At 45.4% G+C, this 13376-nt stretch overlaps 1 protein-coding gene across 16 annotated transcripts in view; it reads right to left on the reverse strand.

The window, feature by feature from the left end:
* The window catches only part of ATXN1 (ataxin 1), a 343223-nt gene that overhangs the window by 18458 nt on the left and 311389 nt on the right, over window positions 1-13376 (reverse strand). The window contains exon 1 of one of the 16 annotated variants that reach the window (XM_069008057.1): window positions 8406-8462. The exons of 14 other annotated variants lie outside the window; for them this stretch is intronic. The gene's annotated coding sequence lies outside the window, so the exon portion shown is untranslated. Of the gene's footprint in view, window positions 1-863; window positions 931-8405; window positions 8463-13376 lie in introns of those variants that run through there. One more of the 16 variants, XM_069008056.1, reaches the window with a different exon arrangement.

The following is a 13376-nucleotide window of genomic DNA, read 5'->3' on the forward strand; positions in this document are numbered from 1 at the left end:
GTTCTTCCAGCCTCCTCTTCCTCTGCAATGATGACATTACCTTCACCCTACCGTGTCCTAAAAAACATGGGAGCACAGCAGGGAGCCTTGAGGAACAGGCACACACAAAATATTTACATTAGCAACAAGTCACTGTGAGTGGTGCAGAGGGAAGCTGGTGGGTAACTCCTGAACCCCAGAGACACCCACAGGGTGACTTCACGTGACACCATGCAGGGCTGTGGAGGCAGCAGCTGCCTCCTGTCCCCACTCCACACCACAGCTCATTACAGGCACACGTGCCCTCCATCTCCCAGTCTGGCAATGAACCTCCGCCACGCAATCTATTTACAGCAGCAGCAGCAGCACAGAGCCAGGGATGGATCTGAGCCAGGTTTCTGATGCCTGGTGGGGTTTTTTTGACCTAGTGCTTTGAACTCCCTCTGCTACTGACACCTCACATTCAGGTGTCCAGGCAGGACTCTCTGCTGGAAGATGCTCCCTGCCACACGCAGGTAGGCCACAGCCGGACGCTGGCACCATATCCATCTCCGGCAGGATCCAACCCCACTGTTGCTTAGCCACTGCCGCACCACAGAGGTTGTGGGTACCACACTCACAGCCATGGCCACAGGTCCAAACACGGAGCAAACTCAGCCTTGGGAACACCAGAACTGCTTGGAAAAGCATGTTTGAGTTTCCTGATCCAAATCATGAGCCCCCCACCACTGTAAAAACTCACAGATTTTGCTATTAGAGCAAAATAGTTGCTTCCTCCACATCACCTAATTCACCCAAAGGCAATAAAGTCTCCCTAACTCTTCTATTACCTGCTAAGGAAAATATTGTAACTAAAAAACATTTGCTAACTTCCTGAAACTTACCTAGCCCTGCCTAATCAAACTTCATGGAGAGTGAAACTTTTCTTCAGCCCCTGTCCAGCCACCACCTGTCATCTGCATTTCTGGCTGTTTTGAAAATTGTGCAAGAATGGATGATGAGAAACTGTGCACCTTGCATGAGCAGCAGCTCAACAAAAAAAGCATGCATTACATGTAAGAAGAATAGAGAGAGAAAGAACTAAGAGTCAATGTGAAAGAAGATGGAAATAGGATATAGCTCACTTTAAAGGGAATGCTGAGCAGCAGTAATGATACTTATCTTATGGCAAGTAATATTCCTTTGGGGGATTTCTTTCCCTGCTCCCTCGCTTCTAATGAACAATAAGCCTGATGTTTATATGTGTATGAAGTACTTTGAAGACACACTAGACTCAGATTAAACCTATCTTTAAGAGCACTCTTTACATTTATGGTCCTCCAAGCTGCTGTAAGCCTGCAGGAAAAGTCCAAACCTTCTAATGGTTTGATACAATCAGTCTTAAGTTAATTATTCCATTCTTTAAATATTGATAAACAGTAATGAAACACCAATAGCGAGAGCTGGGGGAGGGGAGTAAAGCACTGTTTCAGGGTAGATTCCCTGGCTTTGAGGAGATAGGGAGGATGAAAGAACTCAGGGCAGCCTCAGATGTGCAAGGGCCCGTGACACCTAGGGTGCAGCAACCCAGGCACTATCCTGACCTGCCCTGGTCTGTCAGCCATCACCTCAGCACTGCGACCGCAGCGACAAGGGTAGCCAGGAGACAGGGTCCCTGCTAAATCAGCATGGGCCTTCCCCTCCTCCTAACAGTTGCTCAGCGTGTCTTGGCAACAGCTAAAATTATTATATTACACATGACTTACAGACTTTTCTTTTTAAGTTCGACTAAAAATAAAACCGCCGTGCTCACATTTGCGCAGTCATCCTTGGTTAACTTTAGCTCTCTGTAGCCTTCTGCCCTGGGCAGTCGGCTTGGGTAGATAAGTCAGCAGATCCTGGCTGAGGCAGCTGCCCAGGGGGGGATGTCCTCAACATGGGGTGCTCATCCTGCTCCCCTTGCCACAGGGAGCTTGTGCTGGACTTGGACCATCCTCCAATCTCCCCTGGAACATGAACTGCAAATCCAGAATTTAAATACGCTCCCATGGGGAAAAGCTGGGAGCAGAGGGCTGGCTTCCCTGCCTGTAACAGAGCAGAGAGCTTATACATGGGACCAAATAGGGACAGGCTCTTTTGCTGCAATGAGTAAACCAGGCTCCCCAAAAGCAGCGGTTCCAAAAGTTCGAGGCTGATCTGGGTTCAGCTTCTCTGCATCGAAAGTGAAGCTATGAAGCTCTGTGAAATGTGGTGAAGTTTCATTATGCAGGAATTGAAGCAAAGATTTTGTTCTGCTAAAAAACATCGAACCACTGAGGTTTGGGTGGTCTCCTATGCCAAACCTAACATCGTCCAAAAATACCAAATACTAACACTTTTGGGTCTTGCATTTTGGTTTTTTTGGTGTAAATCTTTCAGATGGCTGACTTCATTTTTACAGGTAACAAAAGGGCTGCCCAAAATCTCCTGAAGAACACAGGAGGAATGAATAAATTTAATGGAGACAAGGGATGAGACAGCCATAGAGCAGTGAATACCGCCCCACTTTTCCAAGCCCAAGCATTTCACAGTGAGACTTTGAACTCTTAACAAACATAGGACTGGATTTGCAAAAAATGCAAATGTGCAGCACAAAACAGCCTACTTCTATTTCAAGACCTAAAAGTAAAACAGTAACTTTTCAGCATAATTCAAGTTCCAGCAACAGTAAAGATAAGACAGGACTGATTTTGCTTGGGAAGCAATGAAAGGGAGACAACCCAAACAAGAATGTCTCAGAGGCAAGAGGTACAAGACCCGGTTAAACAGTTTTTTGCTGGCTGTCCTAGAAAGATGAATGTCTGCCTTCTGTGGTGTGCCGCAGGGTTTGTTAATTGTATGCTCTTTTTTTTTCCTGACTCTGAAGCCTTGCTTTCTCTTTAACTTTAGAGCTGTCAGTCACTATATGTAAGATATGCAAACGAGCAGGAAACACCAGGTGATTTTTTGCTCCTGTGTGTGACACAAGTGCGTGCGTGCGTGCAGGCATGTGTAATTATGGCTGGGAAGGTAAAAGGGACAAAGAGATCAGGGAGAGCAGCTGGACTTTAGTATCTCTGGCAGTGAGTACACATGGAACATTGCTAAACTGTCTGGACAGCCAGTGTCCGCTGGCAGTCTGCCCACACTCAAATTCCTGGAAAGGCTTAAGGCAGAAAAATAATCACTTGGAGGAGTCACCATCTGGGCTTGCTCTGGTCCCAGAGGGAATGCTCACTGGAGCTCGGGATGTGCATTTTCATGCAGAACTCCAGTGTCTCTTTGCAAGGCACTTTAAACCTCTCTCTGTTTCCCAAAACAGCATTTTTCTACTTATTTCATCTAATAAATTTAAAACTCAGGACAGGATATTGGATTTCAGCTTCAGATGCTGACCTTCTTTATTTATCTGGAGTTCACTACAGCAAAGGTAAACCCAGCAACGCAAGTGTCCCAACACAGTGACATGCTGTGTTCCACCACTCAGGACTGAGTCCTGGGGTGCAGAGAAGTTGGCGCCAGGACCACAAACCACAGCAGCACCTGGCTATGCAAACGGTGGGACTTTCACTGCCTTGAGAAATCAGGCACTTTCTCCATCCCATGGTGCAGCTAACAGCCTTTTTTGGGTCTCTAAACCTCCTTCAAAAATCTGGTCCCTCATCCTTCTCTGGTCCCTGACTTTTCTGCAGTTGCCAACAAGCTCACACCATCATGTGCCACCAGGAGGAAGGACTGGTGCAAGAAGCAAACACTCAAGGGGGGCAGTCGTCAGCTTCCAACTTCAGGGATATTCAATAAAACCAGTCACTTATTGTCAAAAGGCTCCTTTGATCCCAAACCCTAGTAAACACACAGAGTACTATGACTTTTCAACTGCCACTTTCCAGCTCCAGGTACGACCAGCAAACTCTCACATTTATCTGTGCACTAAAAAAAATTGGGTCTCTCCTCCATCCGACATAAATGCCCTGCCTGGCACGTAGATGTTAATGCAACATTCGCAGAGTCAAGGCTGATACGCGGCTCTTTATGTCTGGGGTGTTACCGGGCAGATGCAGCAGCACAGTCTGATGCTCCCGCCCCAAATCACCCGCCCATCCTATCACGAGTGAGTAATTTCGGCAGCGCTGGAAATGAGTGAGAAGGGAGGCACTTCGTCCCACCTCTCCCCTCCCCTCCAAGGAGGCTGGCATCTTGCAGGATCAGATTCAGAGAGACGAAAAGACAGACACACTGCAGAGCGCTCCGCAGCTGCATTCTGGCTCTCAGATCTGTATGCCAGCTTTCTCCCCCCCGCTCTACAGCCTGCCCGCTGCCAGCTACATATTCATGGTTGTAACTGCTGCAGATTCCATTAGCCTTGCCATGTGCAGCTCAGCGAACGCCAACAATAGCTATAGGAGTTTATTGTCCAACCCGACCAATTTTACAGTTCCCTGGCAGAATTCCCGGGAGGGCCAACTGCAGAGATCCATTAATAAGAAACATGAAAACCTCTAATAAAATTTGAAATTCTCCTCCCAAAAATGAAAGGATTCCTGATCAACACCGCATCCACAAGACAGATTGTCCACTGCAGTGTTAGCTCTCATTATACCTCTGGGAATCTGCCACAGCAAATTGCTACAGGTTTCGGCACAGTGAGCAGCGGTTCTGCACGTCCTTCCTCTCCCCAGTCAGATCAGACAGACTCCACACGAGACAAAAAGCAAGAGATATGAGCAAACCCCAGTGAGCACATCACCAGATGTGAGATGCCCAAAGGCTCAACATTCCCATGAATTTCATGGTAGGTACCACAGTTGAGAAAAGAATGTTTAGAAGGAAAAAACAGTGTAAAACATATTCCCAAAATGACGGACAGACTATGGAGTCCCAGGACAGCCATTCACAAACACAGGTGATACAAACTGATCATTAGAAAGCTACTCCAGTCTTTAGCTCTCTGTTTCTGCTACTTACTCTGAATTCTGAGGATAAGGAGAGATGTACATGTTCTAAGCCAGGCACATGCCTCCTGTTTTACTGTGGTTAGAATGTGCTTAGGGACACGTAGTTATTTTGCCTGGAAGGTGCTGGTGAACTGCACAGGAACATGGTGCTAGAATTTTCTTTGGTTTTAGTTAAGCTAATTGCTGAATGAAGAGTTGGAATTAACTTTCAGAAGCTTGCAGGTTTCTGCCATCAGATCATCTGGGTGCCACCCCTTTGTTCTGCAACACTAGAGATGCCCTTATTTTCAGCATGTGTAAAAGTCACTCTGCTCTGGGTATGCAGCAGACCTTTCTGTCCTTTCTGTGCACACACACAAAGCAGTGCACCTACACATAAGCCTTGCAGGACTGTGAGTATTACAGGTGATTTAAGCAGATTCACAGCTGCCTACATCCTTTGTTTATACAGAAAAAAGCTTTTAGCAAAGGTGATCCCTCCTCTTCCAGCATGCTTTGCAGAGAGGTGGTACCAGAGGACGAAGTACAAGATGTCAAGGAGGCTGGAAGCAAGGAAGCATTTCCTCCGAGAGCTGCAAGCTGATCCCATGGCAGGGCTGCCATTGGAGTGCTGGGTGTACTGGTCATCCTGCCACCCTCCCAAGACCACCCCATGGGCAGCACCCTCTCTCTCTGGCACCGAAATCCCCCACCTTGCAGTGCCAAACCTGGGCTCCCAGGTATCAGGAAGTCAGGCCCTGCTTCTTGCCTCTGAAACACATGATACAAATAGAAGGTTTATTGAAATTATAAAGGCAAATATTATTATTACTATTATTATTATTATTACTTCTTTTAACTTTCCCTTCTGCTGCATGAGGTCTTTCAGGCTCAAGGTCTCTAGCTTTTCCCTGCAAGTGTACTAGTTTAGCTAAACGTGGAATTTCCCATCTCATCATGTGACACCAGGAACCGGAGTTTTGTGAAATAGCATCAGATATCCACAGATAAAAATGCATGACCTGACAGTGCTGATTATAGTGAGGTTTTCTTGAGGGTGAAATGGTGGACTCCAGAGCTTTCTGCCTCTATGGAGGAAGGGAAAGGATGTAACTGCTAAGTGAGGGTCTGAGCCCTGGGGCAAAGCCACTTGAGGGTGTAAAGCTTGATGCACAGCTTTCTCTCTCAGCTGCGCAGCAGAAAGTGCACCTCAGATGACCCTAAGAGAAGCAGCTCCATCTGCAGCCACAAAGGAAAGTTCTGGGGCTGCTCAGGCTGGGGGTCTCAGCTCAGGCTGACTGCAAGCTGCATAGGTCCACATGCAGGGCTGATCCAGCTGTGATGCTGGAGCTTGTTCCAGCAGCTTGATGATTTACCACCATGCCACACTGAAGCCTTTACAGCCTGACAGAGGCCTGCCAAACCCCTCCAAAGTCCTGTTCCCCAGGCCTCGGAGTCCTCTGTGCCAGGACATGAGGAGCACCAACACAAGATGTTTGGGAAGTCAGCATTCCACTTCACACATACCCAGAGTCTGTAGTGGCAGCGCAAAAGCCGTGGAGCAAACACACGTATATTAAAGTGCTCCTTCAACCCCACTGACACCAGGATGGAAAGGGCAATCCCACCTATGCAACTCCACAAGGGGCCAGCGCAGCATCCAACCTTTTATCTCCTGCTCTTCGGGACATCTGACAGTGCTCAGTGACACCCTTTACTCTCACACCCATCCCCTAGAGGCGCTTCTGCAGTTTAAATGAGTGAATAGAGTCCATTTATAAACAAGGCTAATACAGAAATTACTTTGTTGATGTTTTTCATTTATCTAAAATGTGCCTACAATGCAGCTACAATGGGAGCTGCCTACACAATTTTCCATTGAAAATTTCACGAGTGACTATAAACGTAGCAACACCCACTCGCCACTCATTTTAACTTGTGACAGAAACTGTCATGCCTGTATGAACACATTTGTACTGCAGATATGTCACACAGGTCTCCTTCCATGTGTCTGAAAATGCTCGCAACATTCTCTCCATCTTCTGCAAAACAAATTAAGAGAGACGCCTGGCTTCGCTGCCAGGAGACTTGAGTAAGACCCCCACGAAAAATTACAGAAACCGGGGGCGTTTCACCCCTTTGAAGATCCAGCCAAAAACACCAGCAAGCAGCAGCCAACTCAGAGCAGCCATTTTACAGATAAGCACAGGCGCTCATGGGGAGGAGTGTGCCTTTAAGCCTGGCTGATAAGGGGAGGGTGTGAGAGCATGGCTTTAGGGGCAGATTTGGAAAAGACATCTGCATGCTCAGTGCCTTCCTTGGAAGTCCTCCCTGCAGACTGCTACTCTGGTAGATTCCACGTGCTAGCAAATTAGACTATAATTAGTCCATCTGTAAAGTGTGAAACATGAACTGATGTTAAATTCCCCTTGAAATGGATTCCAACACCTTGCCATTTTGCACCAGCCCTTGCTCACTGCCTCAGCACACACTTGGTGCCCTCCCAAATCAGGATGACTGACCATGACTACTGATAAAACAGAAAAGCCAGCAGCTCACATTGGTCTCGAGGCACACAGCACGTACCCCCAGTGCTGCAGACAGAGAGCGAATTAAACATCCCCCCTCAGGCACCTATTTTTTCTCTAATTCTTTATTTTTTTTCTTCTTTGTTCAGGTCAGGTACATTCAGGCGTGGCCTGCAGCACTGCCCACTCATCCTGCATAGACCCTGAGCTGACCATCTCAGTACAGGCAATGTCGTAGGGGTCAGTGTATGTAGGAATACACACAGGCAAGAAAAAAGCCAGATCAACTCTTCTGCACCTCCTCTCTCCCTGAAATGTCTCCCCAGGCCCTGCAGCCCACAAAACCAAGTGACTAGTTTCTCTTCCTGACTCAGTGTTGTAGGGAGCCTCCCTCCTGCTTAATGGGGAGCATGGCAAGCAGACAAAATGGGCACAGAGCCCAAATCCATCACCAGTGTCACTTGACTGAGGCCAGCATGGCGAGGGTGAGATTGCCCCAACTGTTCTGATTAAGCAACACAGAAAACAATCAAAAGAAAATGAAATAATGCAGGATTATACAAACATAGCAGGTTCCACAGTCACAAGCTCCAGTTGCAATTAAAAAACCCACCCGTTCCAACTAGGAATGCAAACCATCATCGTTGCTCTCAAGCAGGGAACGTTGACAAATGAAGGCGGTGTGCTAACAGGCAGTGCCAGTACTCTTAAATTAAGTATGTGAGAAACAAAGGTATGTACCATCCTGGGCTGCCAGAAAAAACTTGCTTTAAACAACAATCAAAAAGAACTCTGAGGATTTAAAAATTACTTTACTTACAAAAAAACAGATACAAGAAAACCTTTTGCTCTATTTTTCCCAGCCAAGTGAAGAAAGAACAAGAAAACAAAAAATCACACAGCTCCCATCAAGGTTATTTATATAGACGTTTTGAACTCAGGAACTAAGATAATTCCTGCATTGAACCTGTGGGTCCAGTGAACCGCAGCTTGGAAACCTGAATGGACCTTTTGTAAAAGCCACTGAGCCACGAACATGCTTTCTCACCGCTGTGATCACTTCTGTGAAAGCACCTTACCCATCTGCCCCTGGAAATCCACAGCACAAGACAAGTGACTCCCGACACCAGTGAAATGGACAAAAGGATGACTAGCTACCTGCAGCTGGTTTCAATCGGAGAGCCGAGTAATTATTGCAGCCCTCTCCTGTGGCTCATATGGAGCGCAGCATGGAGCTATAAAGCGTTATGCAAGTCTAATGTGCTGCCAGATCTCTTAGAGCAGGCAGCAGCCAAGTCGCTCCCTCCCACCATTGGCTCAGCTTCATTAACTTAATCAGGTATTCATTCATTCATTCACTCACTCATTCAAAAAAAAAAAAAAAAAAAAATTACTCTAAACCTGGCAAATAGCCAGTGCCATGCATGCACGGAGCATGCTCACATCAGCCACTGGGGCTGGAAGAAAAAGGGTAATCTAACATTCCTCAAGCTCTGTACTGGGCTTTAGCTTTGCACACAGCCCAGGCACAAATGCATCTTTGCCACGGCCTCCCCAAGAGCACGAAAGGCTTGGGAGCTGTGCTGAGGTCAGACGCTGGCGCTGGAGACTGCGGAATCAAGAGCAGCCCTGTAAGTCAGTACAGCCAGCAGGAAGCTGAGAATTTCCCCAGAGCAATGACTAATTAATTAATTTGATTATTTAGGGGGAAAAATAGGAATTGTGGCAGGATCAACTCAACTCATTTTGCTGCAAGGTTGCTCCCCCGTTTCTTCTGCACTTACCACATACATTGCACAGCTTAGTCCAGACAGAAGGGAGCAAAGCAGAACAGAAGTAGGGTTAAAAGAAAAAGGAAAAAAGAGAAAAAAGAGAAAAGGGAAAAGAGAAAAAAGAAAAGAGAAAAGAGAAAAGAGAAAAAAGAAAAAAGGAAAGAAAAAGAAAAGAGAAAAAAGAAAAAAAAGAAAAAAGAAAAAAGAAAAAAGAAAAAAGAAAAAAAAAAGGAAAAAAGAGAAGCACCACTCAGCTAATGTTAAAAGCAATTGTGGTAATGGAAATCTCTGTTTGACCCCTGTATTTATGAATGTAAGACTTCCTACAGGCATGTAGCACTCAAGCATTGAATACAACCCCCTCCCTTGTACAGTTCTTGCACTTATTTTTCTTAGTCTTTGCATGTAAGTCTGCAAAGAATGTTATTACTTCCCTCTAGCTGTCATCAGAATGACTTTCACTGCATTTTTTTCCCAGCACACTACAAGGAAGCTGCTTCTTAACTATTCCAAAAAGCAGGCCTTGAGAGTCAGCTCTGACTTTACTGTGAAGAGTTTCATGAAACGAGCCAGGCTGGGCATTAAGGAAAGGGGAAAGGTGTTACATTTCCCACAGCGGAAGCTGAGCAACAGCATGGAAGCAGTCAGCATCTCTCCCCCCCTTACCTCATTCTGCCCTGTGTGAAAAAAATACCAGATGGCAGATTACTCTGAGCAAGCCCATAAAAGTAACATGGAAATATAAAGCACTTTAGACTTTTTCAAAATAGTGTTTATGGTTATATAATGAAAACTATATATCCTGGTGCAAATCTTCAGCCACAGACCTGGCTGACATGGCTCAAGAGCATCTACACTCCCCACCTTCCCCCAGTGATGCAAATCAGATCTTATAACCCTCCATGCTCTGTTATCATGGAGAGCACAAATATTTTCTGTATGAACTTCAAGTACCTCTTCTCTAGATAGCCTACAAGTCACTGTTTCTCTTCAGATAAAAAAAAACCCCAGAAATCTTCTATAGCCACCAACACAAACCATGATACAAATGGCAAATTAGACAAAGACTTTCAAGAAGGGTTATTAATGTAAGGCCAACACTTAGATAAAGGTCTGCAGTTCAGATGCACTTAGCAAAAGCATTTAAAAGACCCCAAACCAACACCTGTTACTCTGATACTGACTCCTCTTTTGACCATACCACAGACGCCCATGGTTAACTCCAGGATCCCTTCCTGAAGTTCTCTGTAGGTGGATGGTACTGAAGAGCACCCAAGTAACTAGCAGCAGACAAGCAAACACACAGCTTCTGAGGAACCAGCTGTTGACATGTCTAAGGGCTACAGGTGAGATTTACACATTGCAGCTCATCAGCGAGTGAACAGGGAGGTATGGCTGATACACAACAGCATGATGGATTTGCTGACTATAAGAAAAAAAACTACTCAGGATGCTTTTACTGCATTAATAGAATTTAAAAAGAGAAAGAGATGCAAAGGTGTCTGAAGGCAACCTGTTTCTTAGTCCTGGGCCTTCTGCATTCCAAAGTGTGTAGGACATCAGCCAAACAGTCTCTAAGTACTCTACACTGAAGTCAGCCTCCTTCGCTGAAGTTCAGTCTTGAGCTAAGGGCCTTTCAATTATCTAAGCTCTTAAGCACTGTGGCTCTTTCATTACTTTTGCCCCCATCTCTAACCATTCTCCAAATGGGGTCCAAAGCTTGGAGGCTCCTTTTCACTTCATCTCCCTTCTCTTGCAGCCCTGACACAATTCAAGACACATTCAAGACACAGTGCAAACCCTTCCTCCTCTGCCCAGGCCTAACTTCCCCTGTCCTGCTTGAAAGCTGCTCAAGCCTTCTTCACTGCAGCAGGCTCCTTTCCTGGCATAAGGGCAACAAATTACCTGAAATTCCTCCTCCTGAGCCTCTCCTTCATGCATCATGCTCCGTACCTGGGAGGACCCAGCAAGGTGACTTCTGACACCAGAAATAGCTACACAGTTTTAAAGCAGGCTATCAGGAGGAGGTCAGGAACATAAAGGAGCAGGAGAAGAAAACCAGCCTGGGAACACTGAGGATTTTATCCCAAACGATCCAGACTTTGGCAGAAGTTGTAGTTTGGTCTAGATAAACAAAAGGGTTTGAGCAATTCTGGTTCTTTATATGAAAAATTTCACTTCTCTCTCTGAAAGAATCATTAGAAGAATGTGGGATTTCATGATTCAAGATAGGAGAATGAGAAGGCAATATTTCAGCACTGTGAAATGAGGCTTGCGTGTCTAACCACACCACCAGCTCAGAGTTCACTTTTCACAAGTGTCAAGTATATTTTCCATTCTGTACTTCTGCAAGCCCTACTTCTGTCTGTTGTCATCACTCATGGGGATTTACCTAATCCCTGAAATGGCAGAAGTACATCATCTTTTTTTTTGCTGGAGAAACAGAATCATGTCTCAAGCACACTGAAAAATTCAAACTGTATGTTTCATTTATTGTAGCTCCATTCACCCACCCTGTGTTGACAGTATAAATACAAATGATGCCCTTAACAAAGTGCTGAACTGCAGTCCAGTGTATTAGTGGTATTTCTTAGAGATTTCCACTAACTTTTGCTGTTTCTCTGCTCACATTCCTTACACTTCAGCATACTCAAGCAGCTGCCTGTTTATACAAACAAAGCCTGAAAGAGAAATGTTGATTTCCTTCTTCATCAAAGCTGGTGACTTTAGCTGTATCCAGTGGTCTCAACTACAAAGTGGAGCAAAGGCAATCAAAGTTAGTGGTTCATTTAAAGTCTACTGTCTGGCAGCTCAGCTACAAAGGGAGACTCCACAACTTTCTAAGCACAGAAATTCACCTTCCCAAAGTTTTATTTTGAACACTAGTGGGCTGCAATATTGACCTTTAAAATTCATTATATCACATTATACATGGCTGGTACAACTTGCTGTACAGCTCCTCTCATACACAAATAAATGACGGTGCAGTTCCAGATTTTATTGGCACTCCTTGGACCCATGCCATCAAATCCAGCTCAGGACTGTGCATCCTCTACTGACAGAGCTCTCCTACCAACTACAGCCTTTTGCACAGGGCCCAGCAAACCTGTGTTAGCTCTTTTGTAGCGACACACACATCCCATCAAGGTTTGCCAAGGAGCTTCAATGGGTACTACCCACAGGGCTCTGAAGTGCTACCCCCTGGCTGGGGCTAAGGCAAGACCTAGTATGAAAACTTCTAATCTAACCAAGGATACCTCGCTAATGACCAGATTTCAGCTTCCACAACAGTTAAGGACCTCTCAGAAGCACTCTAACTAAATTAGGGGAAGGAAAGAGATTCAGCCCAGGATCTCAGTGCTCAAAACCTTTGTGCATTCTTCTTCAAGCCAGCATTTAAGTGCTGTTCTCCCAGAGAAGAAAATAGTTAAGATAGGCTCAGATCCTCCTACTGCAAAGCAGAACCCAATGGGGAAGCTTTCGTGGAAGAACACAGCTCCTGGGGGAGTCCCTTGCAAAACACTGCCTCATCTCACTAAGACGTCCACTCAACCAGGACAAACAGGGAACACCGACAGCCAGACAGGTCTGATCATGGAGGCACCCTGTGTCTGACTTGAGAACTTCAGAAGCAGTAACTGTGTTTAGATTTGATGCATCCCGCTGCTCCACAGCTTCCCCTGCAGCCGCAACAGCATTACCCACCATCGCCATTCCTACGGCAAAAAGGAAAACAGATTTTTTTCCTGGTTTTATTTACGCCCATTTAGTTCTGGACCAAATGATTCTCCAGCTTCTGATCTGCTTACCACTTTCTCTCTCTGCCTACTCTGTTTCTTCTGAATGTATAATGATTTTACATCTGTTAATCTCATTTGGTTTCTTTTTCATATGTGGTTAGTGACTTGCAGACTCCTTGTGGTAAATATGAAATAAAATGCTGTTTCTTCTGCCTTTTGTTCTTGTGCTTATGGACGAAATGTCATATTTTCTTAGATACATGAAATAACTACTGCAATGGGCGATATATAATCACTGGTACAATGGGCACATTATAAAAACATGGAATAATCATGAGATCATACAACCAGGATGACTAAAACAACAACATAATTGGTCGGAATTTATCCAGCTCCTAAGGAGAAAAAGCCATGACAACACTGCTG

Source organism: Aphelocoma coerulescens, chromosome 2 (assembly GCF_041296385.1).
Source record: "Aphelocoma coerulescens isolate FSJ_1873_10779 chromosome 2, UR_Acoe_1.0, whole genome shotgun sequence".
Classification (NCBI taxonomy): domain Eukaryota; kingdom Metazoa; phylum Chordata; class Aves; order Passeriformes; family Corvidae; genus Aphelocoma; species Aphelocoma coerulescens.